This window comes from Triturus cristatus, chromosome 7 (assembly GCF_964204655.1).
Source record: "Triturus cristatus chromosome 7, aTriCri1.1, whole genome shotgun sequence".
Classification (NCBI taxonomy): Eukaryota; Metazoa; Chordata; class Amphibia; order Caudata; family Salamandridae; genus Triturus; species Triturus cristatus.
In genome coordinates this window covers 1,857,533,855-1,857,554,547 of record NC_140590.1, presented here as the reverse complement: position 1 = coordinate 1,857,554,547, position 20,693 = coordinate 1,857,533,855, and the positions used below count along the sequence as shown (strand labels likewise).

The 20,693-nt window shown below is 45.3% G+C and overlaps 1 long non-coding RNA gene across 1 annotated transcript in view; it reads left to right on the top strand.

The window, feature by feature from the left end:
- Positions 1 to 2,300, top strand: part of LOC146813474 (uncharacterized) — a 66,390-nt gene extending 64,090 nt beyond the window's left edge. Inside the window, exon 3 of the long non-coding RNA XR_014966986.1 lies at positions 567 to 2,300. This is a non-coding gene — a long non-coding RNA (uncharacterized LOC146813474). The remainder of the gene's footprint in view (positions 1 to 566) is intronic.
- Positions 2,301 to 20,693: the final 18,393 nt, after the last annotated feature.

Sequence of the window (20,693 nt, the reverse complement as noted above, 5' to 3'; positions counted from 1 at the left end):
TATAGTAATATTCAAAAAGTCCGCTTTAAGTTCCCCACATGGCAGTCCTGCAAATTTCTGTTTTTCCTTGGGTTCCATTAGCGGCACAAACTTTGCCATACCCACCATCCTTACAGGTTTGAATGCCGTCTTGCTTTTTCCATATAAGACTGTTGCGTCTATATAGAGCTCCATATACTATTGCAAGACACACCAAATCAAAGTGTTGACGTTCATAGACACCAGAAATGATCTGCAGCGCCCCAGATACCAACTGTAAGTGGAGTAATTAAAGAACAAGAATCCCTTTGTTGCTCCGTTGCACAGCAAGTACGCACTGTAAACAAACTACCTGCAATGGATGATATATGTTCCCAATGAGTGTAGTCGATCTTCAGTAACTACATGTTAGCTCCTTAGATTATTTGACAAGTGGTACCTGACCATCCTCTGTGCATGAGTTTCCAGATTTGACACTACAATAGTTAACTGCCACAGCTTATTTATGTTCTCATTTTTTATTTTTTTTAAATTTGTTTACTGATTTGCAGACAGCTAATTTTTGGGAATATTGTTTACTCCAACAGGTAGTGAAAGCAAGAACAGAGAAAGGAAATGTTCAAATGGTATAATATATACTAACAAAGAGACCCCAGGCAAACACTCACCAGTGGATGTCCTGCAAAGCTATAAGGGTGGTAATTTAAGGACTTGTAACCAGCGAAAGAAAAAAGAGAAGAGCGGTCATTTAGGAGATGATGTCAGTAATTCGACACTTCCCAGTTCACAAAAGTTGATGCCCAGAATAAAAACACATGACAAATATGAACGTAAATCAACTCCAGGGAATGAATTGCTGTACCTGAAAAACTGCAAATTATATTCATGCACCAAGTGCAATAAAAGCTTCAAGGAAAAAAGACTTTATACCAGGCACCTAAGAACTCATATGTTGAGGAAACCGTATCCGTGCAGTGAATGTGAGTGTAGCTTCATTGACAATTATGGACTTCTGCTACACCAGAGAACACATACTTTAGTGAAACCTTTCAAATGTACTGTATGTGCGAAAAGCTTCATCCGCAAGCCTGCATTATTGGAACATCAAAGAACACACACAGGAGACAAACCATATCAGTGTACTGAGTGTGGAAAAGCTTTTAGGACCAAAAGAGATCTCCTTGTTCATCAGAGAACACATACAGGCGAAAGACCGTACCGCTGTACTGAATGTGCTAAAAGTTTCAGTCGAAAAGACACCCTTCACAAACACGAGAGAACACACACAAAAGAGACACCTTACCAGTGTAATCAATGCAAGCAGAGCTTCAGCCGAAGGGAAGCTTTAAATAAACACAAGAAAGCACACATGCTTTGAATATTAAAAGCAAGGCCATATCAGTGTGCCGAATGAATGACATTTTAAGTACACAGTTATTGCTTCTAAGTCATCAAACAGCACACTTGGGAAAGGAGCTGTTTCAGCGTTGTGTGCGTGTCAGAAAAGATGCTCTCAAAAAAGGAATATCTTTTATACACACATGAGAAAAATCGTATCAATGCTGTAAATGTGAGAAAAGATTTCGCAATAGACACTTCCCAAAAACAACATTTGAGGACGCACTTCAAACTTGGGGAGGCCCGTGACTTGAGCTGCGGGAGTCACAAAAGTTATATGTTGTTCAGATAATATTTCAGTGTGTTGATCCAATATACCTGATATAAAGCAAGACCAGATACCATCTTAGAATGATTGTTTCAATTGTTGAAAGTACTGTTTTGTATACTTTTATATTGTATGTATGTATATGATATGATATTTATTAAGCGCAACAAACACCCCACGGGTACCCTGACGCTGCGATACGTAATTTGGAGAACCAATAATAATCAGAGAGACAACAGAAAAAGTGAACAATAATCAAAGGACAGATTGGTAATAATTTGGTTGATAACATGAATTGATCTAAGAGAAATTCCTTCAGTGTCTGTAGACAAGAATTCTAATTTTTTCAATATTCCCACCAAAGGTACTAGTGTATGTTACTTGTAAATTGCTACCACACTAGTTATCTGTTAGAAAGCTGAAGCTAGTATAGGGAATATCAAAAATGTGATCATGCTGTGCTCGTGATAAACCTGTAAATGGGGTCAGAAAGGGTAAATATGAATGCAGTGTGATTTGCATGCACAGAAATGTGATCATTTTAATATTCCTGTGATTAGATTGAGGTTTCTACTTAAAATTCTGTCCTCCTCAGAACTAGAATGCCTTATTATAATCAAACCCCAATATGCACAATATATTTCAGATTTTTTTACTTGTCCTGTATTGTCTTTTTTTATGTTGGTAAACACACTGGACACATTTCACTCTGCATATACATTATTTTTCAAAATAATTTGGGTTTATAACCATGCACAACACAGCTCAGACCTTTAACTACACCATATTTCAAAGTACTTTGCGTTGGTCATGAAATTACTATCCATATATTATTCTTTTTTGATAGGTACATTTAACTGTCTCAAAAAAGTGCTGTGTACAATAAATGTCAGTTTGTTGATGCATGTGAATGCAATGCTGAGGGCCATGCCATTAGTAATGTCAACTTGTCCACTTGTTTTGTTACTTTCCTTCTTAGTATACTTTGTATTGCTCCCATGATATAAGCAAATGAAATACTGTGGGCCGAGTCTAGTAATACATTCTTTACAATTGCAATCATCTGACTACAGAAGCAAAAAAGACCTTCTCTGATGCCTTTGCAGCTCGGAGACACTGCAGGGTCAGGGGCAGCTTCTCCATGTGGGTGGAGAAGCGTCGCCCCACTGCTTTCTCGCAGTGCGAGAAGCAGAAACATAACATGGTATTATAAATACCATTTTATGTTTTTTGCTTCTCGAACTACTAGAAAGCAGAAGGGTTTGGTTGGGGTGGGTCTGCTCCGAGGGCAGGGGTAAAGTGGTTAGCCCAATGCTGCGGGCCCTGACTGTTTGATCGGCCCTCTGGGGCCGACCAAACCAGTCATGCGCACTCTCCCTCTTCTCCATGTAGGCTGCATGCAGCTTACGTGGAGAAAAATGGCCTCCCCATGGACGCCTGTGCAGTCGGCGTCCCAACCAATCACAGCGTGAAGGGAGGCTGCCTGCTTCCTGTTCCTGCGGAGGCAGGAAAGCCGGAGCTTGGAAAAAGCGGGACCCGGTAAAGGTACGTTTTAAAAATATTTTTTTTATTTAAACCTCCCGCCACCCTCTCCGCACGACCCACTCTTCCCTCGCGACCACTGTGCAGCCGGCACAGCCAAACATATTCTGAGTTGCCATTTTACTGCCCTTTTTTTATTCCTTGAAGTGGGCAGTTGCCCACCCTAAATAATACAACAGTTTCTCACAGGGGTTGCCTGGTCAGTTTTGAGCAGATCAGGGAAGACTCCTTGGGAGAGTGAGGCTTTGATTAAGGAGCACCAAGTGTGATTGATGAGATAGAAATTGCTCTTTCTGGTATTAGTAGGCTGGAAGTCCAGGTAGTAGCTAGCCAGGTTTAGGGTATTTTGTCAAGTTCGTCTTTACTGATACTGACAAAAGGTTGTTGTAGTTGCATTTGGGGCTTCCTGGCTTTGCAGTGTGCTAAATTTTGAGCCTCATGGAGTTGATTTTTTCTATGACGTGGTAGTGGCGCTCGTTATATTTGGAGACAGAGGAATGTGTAAGAATCAAGGGGAGAGGAGTGCTGATGGAAGCGACATATAGAAATAATGTTCTGGCTGGGTTATTGGAGGTGCCATTTCCCTTTTGTAGGAACTATTGGTTTATGGTGGGAATGGATTATGAATACTGTCGTGTTACAGCTTTTAATCAGATCTGATTCATGACATGAGGGATATGAGGAGAGATACCATGTAGATTACGCAATGCAAGCGTCTTTTCTTGCAACAGGGATCCGTGAAGTAAGGCTGACTTGGCTTCTTTTGTTAATGTTTAAATTAAGCAGGGCAAGGACGTGAACTTGGGCAAAAGCAGCCTTGTGGTATTCCAGGGAGGTAATGATGCCAGCAGAGAGGTCGCTCTGGCTGAGTCTTTGGAGGAGAAGACCTTAAGAGCGGAAGACATTTTTTACATCATGGGTCAGAAACACGTTTTCCTTGTTTCGGATTCAGAAGTCGGTTTGATATAGATGGGCTATCTTTCCATAAGAAGTCTAGCCTACGCAACACTTGTTTTAACTGCTGCAGTTCTCTGATTGACGATGCTCTGCAAGGCCATGTTTAATAAGGCAGGTCAGATATATAAAGATTACTATTGACTTTCTGTCAAGGGTTCTTGGATATGTTGACTAACGTCACTCGCTTTTTTCATAACTATCCTGAATCTGACACAGGTCCTTTCAGGCTAGCCATTGAAAATGACTCGCCTGAAAAAACCCTTGTCAAGCTCTTCTACCTTGGCCAACAAAATAAGAGAAATTGGCCAGATCACTCTGACCAGCTATGTCAAGTTCTGATTGGGGATCTGTAAGCGGGTTCGAAGGAGGACGCTAGAGCGTGGGCTGCTGTATAGAATGAGTTTTATTGTCGTATAGAGGGTAGGTAGGTAGGAGGGAAGCAAGTCCGGTTTCCTGGCGGGACGGTCGTCTGATCTCCGAGGTCCGAGTCTTGCTCGTGGGTGGGGCGTGGTTTACAGCTGACTGGAGGAGCTCCGGTGCCGGTGCAAAAAGGAAAAGAGAAGACTATCGTTAGTCTCAGGCCTCGTTCGGGCACAATCGTGAAGGAGGGGAAGTGAGGGAATACACACACTAGTGCAACGGTGACCCAGTCCGCGTCTCGTGGGGGGGGGGTGATTTGTGAGGAGGGGGGTTTACACACTATGTACACGGCGGCGAGTGGTGGCGTCTAGAGCCGCCCTCCCTTCTCCCGCCTCCCGACCCAGCCCGAGAAACGATCCCGTACCTGGGATAGCCACACTCTCCCTTGAGCGTGGCTCGGCGGAGCGTAGTTGCGGAGACCTCCTTGCTCCGGCTGTCCTTCCTCTGAATCGCTTCTGCTCCTCGCTGGTTCCTCCGTTCTCCCGTCGTCTGGCCGTCGCTCTCTTCCACCTTGGCTCTCGCTCTCTCGACTTCCTCCGGTGTCGTCACACACCCGGCTCCTTGTCTCCAGGATATTTATTGGCTGCGGGCTGCCTAGGTCTGCACAGAGGGCGGTAGTAACTGGGAGGGTTTCCCAGTTAAAGCAACAGGCGTCCTCCTGGGAAGGTCCGGTGTCGGATGCAGTCCACGGATCGTCCTGGGGAGTACAAATCACAGGCTTTGTCATGTCGTGGTGTGCCCACCAGTCTCCCTCAACACGGGGTTGTTCCCCATGTACCCCGTGACACTCCTCCACCACTGGATTCTCCCGCTCGGGGAGAAGACATGTCCGAGACAGGTAGTCTGCACTGCTGTTCTCCGACCCTTTACGGTGTTTCAATGAGAAGGAAAAGGGCTGTAGGGCAAGGAACCACCTGAGGACCCTAGGGTTGTTAGAGATGTTATGGCTCATCCACTGTAGGGGTGCGTGGTCAGTATATAATGTAAAGTGTCGCCCCTCTAGGTAGTACCGTAACTTGTCGACTGCCCATCGAATTGCGAGGCACTCCCGTTCTATCGTGGGGTACTTGGTCTCCCGGGGAAAGAGCTTCCTACTAATGAACAGTATGGGGTGCTCTACGTTATCATCAAGCACTTGGGACAGCACCGCCCCCAACCCGTGATTGGAGGCATCCGTATGTAATATGAATGGCTTGGAGAAGTCCGGGGATGACAACACGGGGCTAGATGTTATGATGGTTTTTAGGTCCTGAAAGGCGTTCGTCATTTCCTCCGTAGGTTCCTTGAAGATTCGGGGACTCACGTTTTTCTGAAGGGTGTTTGTCAGTGGGGAGGCCAGATCGGAGAAGTTCGGTATGAATCGTCTATAATACCCGATTAGGCCCAAGAATGCTCTCATGTCTCGTTTTGTAGATGGGAATGGTGTGTCGGTAATGGCTTTTATCTTCTCCGTCTGGGGAGCAATGAGACCGTGCCCCAAGACATAACCCAAATAGTTCACTTTCTGGAAGGCAACCCTCGATTTCTTTGCATTCACGTGGAGACCTGCGTTATGTAGATCCAGAAGAAGAGTATGCAGGTGTTGGAGGTGCGTGGGCCAATCCGGGCTGAAGACGACGATATCGTCTAAATAGGCTGACGAGAAATCTTGGTGGTCCTTCAACACCTCATTCATCAGGCGTTGAAAGGTGGCCGGGGCACCATGTAGTCCGAAGGGCAGGACCGTAAACTCGAAGAGGCCGTCCGGTGTTGAGAACGCCGTCTTTTTCTGGTCTGCTTCCCTCAACGGCACCTGCCAGTAGCCCTTAGTCAGATCTAGCGTGGTGATATATTGGGCTTCTCCCAGCTTCTCTATCAGTTCGTCGATGCGAGGCATAGGGTAGGCATCAAAGGAGGAGATGTCGTTGAGAGCACGAAAGTCCATACAAAACCGTATGCTTCCATCGGGCTTAGGCACCATCACTATTGGTGAGGACCATTCGCTTCTGGACGGGCGTATCACTCCTAGCCTTAACATATCCTGTACCTCTTGCCGTATCGCTTCTCTTCTGGCTTCTGGTATGCGATACGGTCTTTGTTTGATGATTCTCCCTGGAGGGGTGTCTATTCGATGTTCTGCCAAGTGCGTTCTCCCCGGGGCATTGGAAAACAGCGAGGCGTGAGTATGTAACGTCTTCAGCAGTTCCTCGGTCTTTTCTGGGCCTATGTCTGGGTTGATCACCAGGTGCTGCAACGTGTTAGGTTCCTTCGGCGGAGTGGGCACCGTGAGGTTCGTTTTCTTGGGTGGGGGTCCGATCCATTTTTTTAATAAGTTGATGTGAAACACCTGTGTTCGTTTTGGGGTGATCTGTAGCCTATAAGTAGTCTTTCCAATGGTTGCTACTACTCGGTATGGTCCCTTCCATTCCTTCAGGAACTTTTGTGAGGATGTAGGTAGCATCACCAAGGCCCAGTCGTTTATTGCAAGGGTCCTCCATCTTTTCCCTCGATTGTAATATCTTGCCTGTTGTTCTTGTCGTTTCTACAGATTTGAGTAGGCCAGGTCGCGGAGTTTCCCTAGTTTAGAGTGTAACTCCCGGGTGTACTCTAACATCTCTCGTGTGCTTTCTATGTCTTCTTTTTCCCATGCGTCCTTCGTCATCTCCATGAGACTCCTGGGTCTTCGTCCGTACAATAACTCAAAGGATGAGCAGCCTAGACTGCTCTGTACCTGGCTCCTTATAACGTAGAGGGCTAACGGTAATATCTGGTCCCATTCTTTGCCCTCTACGTGTAACATCTTTTTGAGGGTAGCTTTCAAGGTTCCATTATAGCGTTCCACCAACCCGTCCGTTTGCGGGTGGTACACGGAGGTTTTGATCTGGCGAACATCAAGGATTTTGCAGACTTCCTTCATCAGGCGAGAGACAAACGGCGTTCCCTGGTCAGTCAATATCTCTTTCGGAAAGCCGACTCTTGAGAAGAGCTCCACGAACCGGTCGGCTATGTTCCGGGTGGTGGGGGCTCCTAAGGGGAATGCCTCCGGAAAGCGTGTAGCATAGTCGACCACTACTAGCACATAGGTATGGCCTCGTTTTGTACGAGGTAGAGGACCTATGAGGTCCATCCCCACTCTTTCGAACGGGGAGCCTATCACGGGAAGGGGTTGAAGTGGCACAGCTGGGGGGTCTCTGTGTGTTCCTCGTCTGGCATACTGTGCAGGATTGACAGTGGTCTTTGGTGTCCTTGTAGATGCCCGGCCAATAGAAGTGTCGGAGTATGTTTTGTGTGGTCTTCTCCGTCCCTGTATGTCCTGCCGTGAGGTGGGAATGTGCGAAAAAGAGGATTTGTTCTCTAAAGGATTGGGGCACTATGAGCTGGTGTGGTTCGGAGGGAGCACCCTGTCTGTAGAGTAGGTCGTTTTTAATGAGAAACCGGGGATATACTACCGGGTCTACTCCTATGGATCTGTGTGCCTGTTCCCATGCGTTTAGGAGTGTGGCATCGTTGGCCTGGGCGAATCGAAAGCTACGATTCAGGAGCCAGGGTTCTGCCGTTATTAGGGCTGGGGCTGGGATGTTCTCCCTCCTGATAGGGTGTTCTTCCCCCCCTTCCGTCTGAGACAGGGCCATGCGGAACATCTCTTGGAATTGGGGATTATCGGTCCCTATGATTAGCTCTTCGGGAAGATTGTCAAGGACTCCTACTCGTATTTTGCTCCTAGCCCCAGAGGGTTGTACCACGGGAACATCAGCCACTGGATAAGGCTTAACGTCCCCATGGACACACCGAATGTGTACAAAAGCGTCCGGTATAACCTGTTCAGGAGCCACCCACAACCCCTGAATAACGGACTGCCTACATCCCGAGTCCAGCAGTGCGTGTAAGGATGAGCCATTTACCTGCATCTGAACGTGAAAAGCGGACCCCATTTCTGCTGTGTAGAGGATAGACTTGGGTATATACCCCACCTCCATAGGTTCGTCTACGGGTCGTTTCTTTGGACAGGCCCGGGCGATGTGACCCCACTCCCCACAGTCAAAGCATTGGGGTCCCCTCGGGACGGGAACCTCATATCTCGTGGCACGACCTTTTGGGGGTTCAGGGATCTTTGGTTTCTTCTCGATCCGTGTGGGGTTGTTGCGCATTTTCTCCAGGTCCCCGACGTATCCCTTTGGCTGTGCCCTGGAGAAGGTAGTGGCCATTTCTACGGCTTGTTCCGCCGTCAGGTGGGTGTGTTGTTTAAGCCACCTCTGTGTGTGATAGGGCAGGGCCTCTAAGTACTGCTCAAGGTATATCTTTTCCATTATTTCTTCTTTGGTACTTGTACCGGGACTAAGCCATTTGTCTGCTGCCATTTTCAGTCGGAAATAAAGGGTTTTTGGATTGTCCCCAGGTGCTCCTTTCTCCTTGCGGAAGCGAACCCGATAGGCTTCCGCGTCAAGGCCCAGGTGATCCAGAATGAGGGCTTTAATAGAGCCGTACGGGGCATCACCGGTGGCATTGGCCACCTGATATGCGGCTTGAGCCTCTCCTGTCAGCAGGGGGGCCAGGAAGAACGGCCACTTCTCCACCGGCCAGCTACAGGCTCTAGCGACCCTTTCGAAGTTCGTAAAAAACGCATCCGGATCATCTCCCTGGACATATTTTTGTAAGGATATTCCGGCAGGGGTGTTGTGGCGTCCGTCACTCCCGGCGCCCACCACGGGGTTGGTTACGGCTCTCTGTAACCCCTCCAACTGGGACGCTATCGTGTTCTTGAAGACCTCCCTGTCTGCACTCGCAGAAGTCATCTGGCGTTCTACTGCCCATTCCATCTTCTCCTGTCCCTTGATCATATGCTGTATCAGCGCATCCATCTTGACGTACAGATGGGTCCTCTATGCCCGCATTCTCCACCAGTGTAAGCGGGTTCGAAGGAGGACGCTAGAGCGTGGGCTGCTGTATAGAATGAGTTTTATTGTCGTATAGAGGGTAGGAGGGAAGCAAGTCCGGTTTCCTGGCGGGACGGTCGTCTGATCTCCGAGGTCCGAGTCTTGCTCGTGGGTGGGGCGTGGTTTACAGCTGACTGGAGGAGCTCCGGTGCCGGTGCAAAAAGGAAAAGAGAAGACTATCGTTAGTCTCAGGCCTCGTTCGGGCACAATCGTGAAGGAGGGGAAGTGAGGGAATACACACACTAGTGCAACGGTGACCCAGTCCGCGTCTCGTGGGGGGGGTGATTTGTGAGGAGGGGGGTTTACACACTATGTACATGGCGGCGAGTGGTGGCGTCTAGAGCCGCCCTCCCTTCTCCAGCCTCCCGACCCAGCCCGAGAAACGATCCCGTACCTGGGATAGCCACACTCTCCCTTGAGCGTGGCTCGGCGGAACGTAGTTGCGGAGACCTCCTTGCTCCGGCTTTCCTTCCTCTGAATCGCTTCTGCTCCTCGCTGGTTCCTCCGTTCTCCCGTCGTCTGGCCGTCGCTCTCTTCCACCTTGGCTCTCGCTCTCTCGACTTCCTCCGGTGTCGTCACACACCCGGCTCCTTGTCTCCAGGATATTTATTGGCTGCGGGCTGCCTAGGTCTGCACAGAGGGCGGTAGTAACTGGGAGGGTTTCCCAGTTAAAGCAACAGGCGTCCTCCTGGGAAGGTCCGGTGTCGGATGCAGTCCACGGATCGTCCTGGGGAGTACAAATCACAGGCTTTGTCATGTCGTGGTGTGCCCACCAGTCTCCCTCAACGCGGGGTTGTTCCCCATGTACCCCGTGACAGGATCCTTATCATTGGCCTCAAAGAAAGATGCACCGGATCTCCTGCTTGCTGTACACCACCATGGACTGATCAAAGCTGTCACAGATAGCCTTAGTCCTTAATAGGACTTGTACTCAAATCCTTGCAAGAGTGAAAGGTAGTAAGATTTAAGGAGTGCTTATTATTCGGTGCATATTATGAAAGAAAGAAATGCAGACTGCTTCATCAACCCGATTTTATGGGTTTTGAATACAGGTTTTTGCCCTCCAGATGCTGTAATGTCCCATTTGTTAATGGAAGTGTACAAGAATAATGCCTTAATGTATTCCTCTACTCTGGACAACATAAGTGTTATTTTACAAATGTGCTGGCTAAATTGTGAAGCCAAACATTTTTCTTTTATAAACCTAAAAAAATGTGTTTCTGAAAAGGAAAGAATTGAATATCTGGATTATGTCCTGTGAGTTAAAGTCCTTTCTAGAGCTCCACAAAAGGGCTCAGTGATAATGGAAGGACTTTCACTGTAAAGAAAATGCAATACTTTCCTGACTTGGAACATTTTTCTTAGGAAGTATGTTAGGAGCTAATTTTGTATCTCTGAGCTGTACTCCATAATCGTCAAGGAACCAATACCTCAGCTGATCCCAACACACCAGAGTTCCCCAGGCTGTTGTCGACTTTGCAGCAAATTGAGGTGTTCAAGGATGCCATGCTTCAAATCTTAAGTATGCTTCTGTCTTCCTCTGGTGTGCCTTCAGGCCCAACGTGGCCACAGGGCCCTCAGTCTGGTTACCGCCAGTGTGTCGTCCCCTGATGCCATCTGTCCGGTTGTCCTGGGCTAGTATGGATGGCGGTACAGACTTTCACAGTGGCTCCCTGGTCCACTTCAGTTTCTGCTGCACCACCGCCCTTGCCGGCCCCATCAGCGCTGATCGGTGCGCTTGTGCCGCCGCCCATGTTGAAGCCTGACCCGACACCTGCCTGGGCTTGTCCAATGTTGCGCAGCAAAATAACTAAAGTGCAATCAGTTGCTATACAATCTAATTCAGACCCAACGCTTCTACCGCGTTGCATCTATCAGCAGAAACTCCATTCCTCTTTTTGGCTCTGACCCTGAACCAGAACAGGGAGCACCCCAGGATGCTAATGATTATGGAGAGGAGGATGACTTGTTTCCCCCCTCATTATTCTGATGGTGCCCTAACTGTTATTTATACAAAGCCAGTGAACTCGACGCCACCTGGAAACAGAGCTTGACTAGCCAAATTCCCATTAGGCACAGGGCCAGACTGATTTGTATATGAACTGGGGTGGTAGAGTGAGCTAAAGAACGATGATGGATTCAACCCAGATCTGTGACTGGCGGTGAATGTCTGAAAGCTTCAGCACTCCGTTCATCATCTCCTTGTGTTTGCTTTGTTCGCCCTAAGTTGGCTGGTTATGCCCAGACGTGGGTCCCTTGCTCACTTTGCCCCTGGATTCAAGCTAGCGTGGCTGAAGAGGGGTGTTACCCCGAAACCGGTCCCAGGATGCTTGTTTCTGGTTCAGGGAAGACCTGGCTTGGCAGTTCGGGCTGGACTGTTCCCATGAGGCACAGGGTCAAGACTGATTTGCATATAGCTGGGTCTGAACTGAGGTGGCGAAGTGAACTAAAGAACAATGATGGATTCAACCCAGATCTGTAACGGGGTGAGTGTCTTAATGTTTTAGCACTCCGTCCATCATCTCCTTGTGTTAGCCAAATGGATTAGCAATGGAGTAAAGTGCCTTGTTTGCAGTGGTGGTTTGGAGGGTAGCTGAGGTGCTAGAATTGAAGCTGCCCAGCTATGCGACTAAGACAGATATTATAACAGATTCTGCAACTTGGTCCGGCAATATTTGAGCCTCAGTTCCATTAAATGACGCGCTTGTGGATGCCTATGTAGTCGAAACAATGTTACTGTCTGCTCTTTCATCAGTAAGTAGCCAAGCGACAGGCCTGCTCCTGTAATCCAGATTTTCTCACCAAGCACCCTACCCCAGAAAGCCTCCTTCTAAAGGCTTTGCCCAGTATGGTTAATACTAAGCCTCTTCCGATCAATCCACTGGATTGAGAATCCAAATGGCTTGATGTCATTGGCATGCAATTTATTTTTCTGCCAACATGGCCATACAGTGCATAAATTCAGCCTGTCTGTTGGGCCACTACCCACATAACAGAGGGGGAGATGGCCATCAAGATCTTGCTGGCTGTCCCGGAAGACCTTCCCTGGCTCAGGCAATTCATACTGGCCAGGATTCGGCCTGAAATGCTTTCTGTGCAAGTCTGTACACCACAGACTGCATTAGCAGAGCAGCTTGCGCCACTGTCAAGGTTTGAAGGCATGCCTGGATGAAGTTAAACAGATTTCCTGATGTACAAGAACTGTTGATGAACACGCCCTTGGATGGCCCAGACTCTGTAGAGAGAAGATGGACTCCGTGCTGGAAAGTTTCAAAGACAGTCATTCCAAGTTATGTATTTTAGGGCTATTGATGCCCGCAAAATAATTTCTACCTCAGTTGTTCAAATTTAGAGGCTATTCCAAGGTGTTAGCATACAGGCAATGGCAGCGCCCAAGCCACAGGAAAACATTTAATCCTTTTGGGCCATGGACGTGGTACTGGGAGACATCAATCAATCAGGATTTGCAGAGCGCGGCAGCATCACCTGCGAGGGTCTACAGGCGCTGGGAGAGCATGCTGCCTTTTCTATTGGTTGAAAATCCAGGTCTTGAGGTCGTACCTGAACTGCTGGAGCGATGGTGAGGCTCTGAGGTGCAGGGTGAGGTTGTTCCAAGCCTCAGCCACCAGGCTGGAGAAAGAGCGGCGTCCACTGTTCATCTGGCACATGCATTGGGCGGCTGCTGGGGAGAGGGATTCACAATGGTGTTTTCTGGTAGGTTGGGGGAAAATCATTCAGTTGTTTAGGTACGCCGGTCCTTCTTTGTGTAGTGCCTTTTAAGTCTACATACAGGATAGGAGTGTCTAGCATCTACACATGTGTTATTGATAATATCATTAATCTTTTTTAGAAACTTCACATTTCCATCATTGATGATGCCCAGATATCATAATTAATATAGGCCAAATATATGTTATCCAACCTGTAATTACAGGAGTGTACAATAGTAATACACAGGAGTCACGTAATCTTGATGAAAAAATCTTGATTTATTTCTGTTCTTTTTGTAGAAGTAAACATGAATTCAGCCCAGCAACACGTTTAGTCCTAAACAGACTTCATCAGGGTCATAAGTAAATGCTCATAACCAGGTGTATCATCTCTAGTTTGGCTTTGCGTTGTAGTTGAGTGGATCCCAGACGATAGTATCAAACATGAGTCATCAAATGTTCTATGTTCAACTCCAATTTATTTAGTCCAACCCTTCATCTTCTTCATCAGAAGTGAATTCATTATGATCCATGGATCCAAAGCAACAGCTACCATCTACCGAGTGTAAGTGTGGGTGAGCAGCTTGAACTGGCATCCCTTTGTGACTGGCAGCCAGTGGCGTTTCTGGAGGTGAGGGGTGATGTGCATCCGTCAGGGGGAGGTCGAGGATGAGTCTGGCTGTCGTGTTCTGTATAGTCTGGTGTTTCGTCATGAGTTGGGAAGTGATTCCTACGTAGATGAGGTTGCGTAGTCTGTTCGCCTGGTGTTGGGCGGGAGCCATCTGACGACCTTCTTGAGCATTCAGAGGGTACAGAAGCAAGCGGAGGAGACCACGCTGATCTGCTTTTTCATGGATAGCTGGCTGGCGAGGATGATGCAGAGTTTGCAGGCGTGTTTGGGGGTTGGGACCAGCTCACGTGGCCACCATTCGTTGCTCCAGAGGGTATCCTTGCCTTTCCTGAAGACGAGTACTTCTGCCCTGTCCGTGTTGAGTTTGAGACAGTTGTTGTTCATCTAATAGGCCGCATCTTTGGAACTTCACTTTGGTGGTCCTTGGGTAGTTGGTCAAGGAAAGGATGAGTTGGGTGTTGTCTGGGTAGGTAGTGATGTTGAGTCAGTGGCTTTTGACGATGTTGGCCAGGGGTGTCATGTATATATGGAAGAGGGTTGGGCTGAGGGGTGAGCTTTGAGGTACACCACAGCTGATGTTCTTAGAGATGTTCTTAGATGTTCTTAGAGAGCGAGAAGTAGGGAGGGAGGATGCGATCTACTTGAGAACTGCTCTTTGGATAATGATCTGGTGGAGGGTGTTGATCGGTGTGTGGTGGGATCTTGTGTTGAAAGCTGCGGAGAGGTCAAGGAAGATGAGAGCTGCTGTTTCTCTGGTCTAGCAGCATTCTGATGTAGTCTGTGGTTGCGACTAGGGCTGCCTCGGGCTGTGGTTTGCTCTGAAGACGGATTGGGAGGGGTCCAGAAGGTTCTTGTTCTCCAATTGTCTAGTGAGCTGAATGTTGATGGCTTTCTCAATAACCTTGGCTGGGAAAGGGAGCAGGGAGATGGGTCGGTAGTTCTTAGGTTCTCCTGAGTCCACGGATGGCTTCTTCAGCAGCGGCTTCACATCGGCATGTTTCCATTTCTGTGGGAAGTGGGCCATGGTGATAGGAGTTAAAGACCTTGGTGAGTTCTTTGTTGATGGGTTGATTGCCGAGGTTAAATGTATGGTGTGGGCAGGGGTCTGCTGGGGCTCCAGAGTGGATTGATCTTATGATGGACGCCGTTTCCTTCTCGGTGAGGGTGTTACACGGGGTGAGCTGGTGTGGGTGTTTGTCGGTTGTCATTATACAGTCGATGCTGTCTACGGTGGGGGGTTGGGATGTGAAGGCTTTCACACATCACACAGGACAGCAATACAATAAAAATACGAGCTAATTGAGAACATAAATGCACCCCCCACCATGAAATGAGTGGAAGATTCATGATGAAGAGATTTATGATTTAAGCAAGAATGCATTAAATTTATTTTTAATTGGGGTTATGTTGAATTATTTGGATAGAATGCTTGTGGGCAGGATCATTCCCCAGTGCACTTGGGGAATGCACTCGTGGAAGTATAGCGACTAGTGTCTTATGTTGGAGGGCACACTCAGTGAGCACGGCTAGAATTTGAGGAACTTGTTAAATATACAAGAACATTAAGGAATGCACAGGGGCTTGAAATTCGATTGAAGGCCATTTTCCTTTGCAAGAAATTCTCTGAGGTGTGCTTTTTATAATAGAAAAGCACTTGTATCTTAATGACCCTGAGAAGTGCCTCATATTTGTACCAACTCTACAAGGAAGAGCTGCAAATAACATTGCCATGACAACAGCAAAGGGGACTACAAACATAATTAATGTGAATTAATTGATCAGCTAATGTGAAATATAATGATCATAGATAGTTGAAACAGTTCAGATCTCAACAAAACCTTATTAATAACCCTTTTATGCTATCCCAGAAATCTCCAATTAGGATGATTCTAATAAACAGTATTCGGGCCGGAAAATCTCAATGCATCCTTCATGTTTCATACAACCCAACCACACCACTAAAGGATAGTTCAAAGTTTCTTGTTGGCGGTGTTCATTGGACATTTTCTTTCTTTGATTTTGTGGGAAATAAAAGTACTGTATGAGAGTAACCTGTCAGTGGAAGCTAATCTGCCGAAGCCACAATGAGTATCTGGAAAGTGCAGGTCCACAAACACCTCATCATACATCAAACATGGGGCCTATTCACAAACACAAATTTAAATATGAGTCTACATTTGTATATCTGCTCTTAATTTTTGTAGCCAATTTACTACTTTGGGCTGTTCATCATTTCCTCGTGTAAATTGCCTGTACAAAGTGTAGACTTGTACATTTGGCATGCAAGTGTAAAGGTACGCCAGCAAAAAAGGACCCAACACAGCCGGATATGTACTCCAGCTCAGAACTGGAATAGGTCCAGCACCACACATGGCCAACCACTGGTACTGCAACACACTCTCAGAAATAACCGAGGCAGGGACTTAAAATAGAACCCTATAGCAGCTGAGGTTACAGTAAATTCATTTTATTATAATTTACACAAAAAAAAAATTTAATGTTATAAATAAAAAGTAAATATTTCATGATAAAGTATTTAAAAAACGTATTTTTACCTAAAAATACATGTTTGGCACGCGTCAGGCCAAGTGCAAGATGGCTGCTCGAATCCGGAGTTCCCTGTCACTGGGAGCCCCGGACTGTGACGAGTGCTTCTTGTGGGTCCGAAAGCAGCTGAAAATCAGCTGTCTCGGTTGCGGAAAGCCTGGGGGTCATGAGGCTACCTTTCTTGTAGCGTAACGTGACTCCAGTCACAGGTTACGTCATCTGTTTGGAGAGCCTGCGCAGCGGATGAGGAGCTGCTTCATGAAGCGCGGGAAAATCGCTCCTGAAGAGATATGTAGATTCGAGTAATTCCGGCCGGTCCTGACGCTTTTACAGTTCTGAGGCAGGTTCCTTCCTCTGTTGATGGCGAGGCGTCCTGTTATTGTGGCCCGCATTCCTGACTTCAGCAAGTTTGTCTTCATTTTCACATCAGCTGTGAGGAACATAAAAAACTTTACCGACTATAATGTTGCAAGTAGTCTGGACTGCCCAGGAGCTATGCCTCTGCCTGCTTCCTTGCTATTTCTTAGCAATACAAAAATGTGTTGAATCATTAACCCTGGCTTGGCAAGACGTTTAGGACCTGCACTATGATATAATTTTCATTGAACAATTATCAGCATGTTCCAACTATTGAATTGATACGCTGTAAAACAGAGGATAGTCTAATATAGGAAACTGGGCATTGCCTCATAAGGATATTTTATTTTGTACATAAACTATTGCATAATATTACAAAACTGTATGTAGTAATGACTTAATATTACTAAGCGCACACACTGAAGGAGAGCTGCCTGATCATTAGAAACTCATTTTATCTTACTGAAGAAAACTTTTGAAACTACGCTGCGCTGATCCTGACTCAATATAATTATAAACAACTGGGATCTTTGAGAAATAAATATGTTTTGCTGTGTTCTGGACTAACATATTAGATAAATAAGAAGGTTTTCCCTAAAATGTTAAAGCTGACAGAAGTATAAACTTAAATTTATTCCCTGAAACGTAAAATAAATGATTACTTACTACTTTTCAATAATAACTCTTTGACAAACGAACTAACTTTTCCAGCCTGAGTGAAGTATTCTTGAAAGGGAAAAACTGCATTTACAGTTCTAGATCAGAGGACTGACGCTAAGAAGTCGAAGATGCCATCTGGTAAGATGAATGGGAAACCCGCAAAACAACTCCTTTTCTCAGAAGCTCTAAGCCAAGGTCGTTCAACATCAGATGTAAAAGGTGCCACTACCTCGACATAAACCATCCTAATCCTGCGACGTCATCATCATCGGACTCCACTATGGTGCGTAACCTCCAAGAAATATCTTCTGTAGGCCGATGATTGGAGGGTATGGAAACTTCCATATCTACTCTAACCACTAAAACCAAATCTATTCGCACGGATATTGCTGGATTCCAAAGTCGGTTGGATGGTCTATCTGCACGAATGAAAATAGTGGAAAGCCGACTTGATACCATGCCAGATCCCGACCAAGAACTTCTCTTCCTCAGGAGTAAAATAGTGGACCTGGAAGATAGAAATCTTCATGATAATGTTCGCTTCTTTGGCTTCCAGGAAAAAATAGAAGGGCTGGATGCCAAAGCCTTCCTCGGAGAAGTCTTGCCTAGACTTACTGGCCTCACTTTCGAACCACCATTAGAGATACAGATAGCACATCATATTGGTTCACCCAATGCGGGCAAAAATATACGACCATGTGCGCTCATCGCCTGCTTCTTAGGACATGAACAAGCCCGTCAACTAATCACAACGTCTCACACTCAAGGTCCATTTGTATTTCAAGGTCATGAAATCAGAATGGCTGCAGACTTTTTGAAAGAAACTAATGACTGTCACAAAGCTTTTCTCTCTCTTAGACCCCGTCTTCGTCAGCTTGATATCCAATATGGCCTTTTTGAACCTGTGCTCTTACGGATTACCAAAGACTGGATTTCCAAAGAGTTCTATGAGCCAGATGACCTCTGTCGTTTTCTAGACAATCTCTCCCCTCAAAATATGGAGTGTGCAAGTTCCTTACCAGAGAACAGGTCCCACCTTCTACCATTGAACTCAATCATATCCTCAGGTGAAAATCAACGTAACCCACGCCGTTCCCAGATTAGAGGAAGAGATCCAGATAGACCCATATGTTCCCAGGGAGATCGTGCACAAGCCCTTCAGGCAGTAGCTACCCTCACACAGGAAAGAGACTGAGTTAAATCGCGCTCTCCTCTTAAATCTTCATTTGAGTAGGATGTATCTTGAACTATGCCCATTGATTGATCCTTCTGCATTAACCAGCAGATGAGAACTCATACCGTTGATGGTTGCTGGTGAAGACGATGGGACGAGAATTTGAATAGCTGTTTATCTGTTGTACATATTTATGACATTATTTGCAACTACTTGATTTGCTTACCCTTATTCTCCCCACTACTCCTTTCCTAAATCTGAACCAATAATAATAAATAATACCTAATTATTTTCTAAATATTTTTCAAAACTTGTTTAATAGTATTTTTCTTGTTGCACATTTCATCTTGCATTGATTATGATGATTGTTTTTCTATATCTGCATTTTTCTCCCTCTTTTTAAATTTGTACTATGTTCTTCTTATATTAAACCATTTTCACACACCTTTCTCTCCTCCTCTCTTATCTACTCTTATACATATGATGGTTAATTAACAGTTTTAGCACTTAATATTTAACTGTTGTGTTATTTAACTAAGATAATATCTATTTACACTATTCTGGTTCTTAGGAATGGTAACACCTAATTGTTATAATGGATGCTATTTATTATTATTGCTATTGCATGTAAACTGTTTTAATGTATCTTTTATATAATACATTAATATTTCCTTATACTTACAGTTTTCCTTATAGCTTGTTTGCTATTATTCTTCATTTCTCATTAGATATTGTTTAAAAAAAAAACTATCTATTCTAGATCTTAGAATTACTGGAAATACGCATGGATAACCGTCCTTTTGTAATAAATTTGACATGATTTCATTTTCAATTATTCCATTACCTTGCTCCTCCTTTATCAATTCTCTCTTGTACATCTTTTTTCTCCCTTCTCTATCCATCCACTATATATATTATTTATAATATGAGAATATTTATTATTTAACTGTCTTAATATTGACTTATGCTATTATAGTTTCATTACATAATGGTATTATTCAGATGGGACTACACTTCATTGTGATAATTATCCATATTAATATTTAATTATTATAATTGCTATGTTATCTACTATTTATTTGATTGTATCATATATTTCACTTCTTCATACTATATTGCCCTATTTTTTCCTATTAATTTCTTATTTCCTTCACTTTCCTTTTAGCTCCCTCATTTCCTCTCACACTATACCTTCAAGATGTAAATCTTTCCTCTTTACTTCTTCATCTATAACTCTGAATTCTATACTATTGTTCGAATTGTTTTTATTATTTTCGCTTAAATGCTTCTATTACCACTCACTCTGTCGCCGGATGAGGCTGCCCCCATGCGACTAGCCCGAAAGCTTAGACCAGCCGTAAACAGCCTCGTCCCTCGGGTGCTGTGTATCCCTTGTACAGTACACCTGCCACTCTTTCCCTTGTTTTCTCCTTACTCAGAACTCATCCTTTTTCTTTATCTCCCTCCCTCCTTTCTTTAACCCCTCTCCCCCTTCATAGCCTATTCTCTTTCTCCTCTTTATTGTGATATTCCTCTCCTTCTTTACCCAATTATTTACACTCGCGCACACATATGGCAGCGAACACATTCTCTTCTACTCGTCAGTTACGCATTATTTCATGGAATGTTAATGGTCTTACACACTTTATAAAATGCAAAAAAGTACTCTCATATCTTAAAAAGAAAAGAACTGATATAGCTCTTCTACAAGAGACTCATTTAGATGCTCTGATTCATCTAAACTACAGCAGGACTGGGTGGGAAAAGTTATTCATTGTGGATTGACAGTACAACCCTTGTCGGAAAAGACCCAACCAAGGAAATGTGGTGTGGCCATCCTTTTACATAAATCTCTACCCATCACAATTATCACAGCCTGGATTGACCCAGAGGGCAGATATGCCTTTACTAAGTTAAAAATTGGTGGAAAGGTCTTTTGCGTTGGCTCAATATATGTCTCAACAGGTGTTAAACGCTCTTACTTTCTCAATCTAAACCGTCTCCTTGTGGAGATTGGAGCATCGAGTTTCGTCATTGGTAGTGACTGGAATCTGGCCCGTGACGCGATTTTAGATAGAACAGGCCCCTTAGACAAATGTAATATTGGTGACAGAGCTTTACTGGGCGATATAACATC